Source organism: Chrysochloris asiatica, unplaced genomic scaffold (genome assembly GCF_000296735.1).
Source record: "Chrysochloris asiatica unplaced genomic scaffold, ChrAsi1.0 scaffold00618, whole genome shotgun sequence".
In the NCBI taxonomy this organism is placed as follows: domain Eukaryota; kingdom Metazoa; phylum Chordata; class Mammalia; order Afrosoricida; family Chrysochloridae; genus Chrysochloris; species Chrysochloris asiatica.
Window position 1 is genome coordinate 145,762 of NW_006409136.1, and position 2,638 is coordinate 148,399.

Below are 2,638 nucleotides of genomic sequence, written 5' to 3' on the forward strand. Positions count from 1 at the left end.
TGATGTAGTGCATTAGGCAAATCTGTTGCACAAGCTTTCTTTAAAGTGTTCAAGAGTAAAGCTGTGATGTGAGTTTTAGGACTAAAGTGCACCTTACCCAAGCCATGGTACTTTCAATAGCCTCTTATGTATGTGAAAGTTGGACAGCAAGTAAGGAAAACCATAGACAAATTGATGCATTTGAGCTTATTAAAAGTACCATGCAATGCCAGAAGAACAAAAAATGATGACGTACAGACAGAATGCCCCTTAGAAGTCAAGATGGTGAGACTTTGTCTCTCATACTTCAGACATATTATCAGGTAAGACCATTCCCTGGAGTATGGCATCATGCTTGGTAAAGTGGAGGGTTAGCAAAAAAAGAGGGAAAAGCTTACTGATATAAATTGGCACAGTGGCAGCAACAATGGGTTCAAGTGTAACAATTGTGGCGATGATGTCCAATAGGGCAATGATTTATCCTCTTACACATATGGTCCTTTTGAGTCACAACCAATTTGACAGCAGCCAACAACAACAACTTCAGTTATTAATCACTAATTTTTTAAAAAATGTATCCCTCTCTCTATATTTTTTAATCTATTTTAAATGATCATATGTATATTTATTCTTTGCACCATAAAATTTATATAAGGATTGAGGTTTAGCACATGAAATATTTTTTAAAACTATTAAGAACAGCAAGGTAAATAAAGAATATTAAATGTTTACTAGATTGTAGGCACTCTGCTGAGTGCTTTATATATGAACAAATCAAATGTCAATAAAATAGTGCTTATTTTTTTCCTTATAATAGTTTTTGCTGTTTTTGAATGCCGTTGAGTTGGTTCCAACTCATAGCAACATTCTATAGGATTTCTGAGGAGCAGCTGGTGGATTTGAACTGCTGACCTTGTGGTTCACAATCCAGTGCTGATCTTACAGCACCACACCTTGATTCCAAAGAGCATGCCAAATCATTCTAAAATAGTTTTTACTGGATTATAGTTCTAAACTAAAGCAGAATATCCTGATAAGTTTATTAGTATAAGGTCTATGTCTCTATAAGGTCTATGTCATTAAAATTAATTATTCTATACTTTTATAGCAAAATAACTGATAGTTTTTATACAACCACTTTTGGCATGTGTCATTTAAACTAAATTTAAATCTGATTACAATTATTATATTATGATGATTATTGGTGCCTTATTATATAGATATAATTTATTGAGTTTTTTTCCATGTAGTTGAACTAACCTTTAATATACCCTTACACTAAACTAGGGCTGACATCGAACTTTAGTTCCTTTGGCAAGGGGAGTCCTCACCCAAGTGTCACTCTAATAACATAATCTGTCAAATGTTGTCCAGAGCTCCTCCATGAATAACAAAGGCTACAGTCACTGAAACTCCAAGGGTTTGTAGATTACCTTACTAGAAACCAATGTATAAGACAAAATTATATGGTAAAGTTTAATTTTGCATTCCATTTAGATGGTGAAGAAATATTGTGAGCCCTCTTTCACAGTCATCTCTTCTTTTTCCACATTCTACATACAGTAATATTTTAGGAGCAGAGATAAATATGAGGTTGTCAAGGAGCTCAGATTCAGATAAGGGAACTACTAAATAGAAATGTAACTATTGAACTTGACTGCAGTAGTACTTAAACAACTTTAGGCATTTTTCATAGCTTATTTAACTGCATGTAAAATATGTGAATTTGAAATATGTAAATGGAATCCTACTTAACTTTACCTAAAAATAAAAACAAACCTACATTAGTGGTATAGAACAGCAACATATATGATACAACTTTTGAATTTTAGAAATAAATATCCTCTTAGATATAATATTATATATTTCTTTCCAAAAATAGAACCTCATTTTCTTTGTTTGTTTTCTAAATTGAAAATTGTTGTTGTTGTTAAGTGCTGTCAAGTGGGTCCCAATCCATAGTGATCCTGTATAGGGTTTCCAAGGAGCAACTTGAAAATTATATTGTTTGAATATTCAAGTCAAACTTTTGAAATATTGGGATTATTAATACTAAATTTTCATCAGGATGCTATTGAGCAATGTGCTTAAGATCTTGACATAAAATCCAATTGACGTGCATCTCATTTCAGCCACATATGAATAAAACTCAATCATGATGTGATATTTAAGATCATTCACTGAAAGCACTTATCACAAAGTCTATCACTTCTCAGGTATATATTCATAAGTCATTAGATTGCCTCTCCTCCTATACATGAGACAATCTAAGGTATTCCAGTGATTTCCCCAAGCTTAAAACTTGTAATTAGTAAATGGAAATTTAAAGTAAGGTTTCCATGATATCTATAGAAATGATACTTCCCTAACTCCTTACCATGAACTAATCTCAATATTTAATTGAACAATGATGCTTTATATGAAGCAGGCTATATAATATGTGTCTAAATGAAATTACACTAATTGAATAATCGTGTTCAAATAAAAAAAAATTCGAATGAAAATGCTAAAAGAACACACTCTTTCTATATGTTTCTGTTGTTAAATGTCATAGAGTCAGTTCCAACTCATAGCAATCCTGAATAGGTTTTCCAAGAGGTAGCTGGTGAATTTGAATATTTCTATTCAATATATATATTCAATACATATATATATGTAT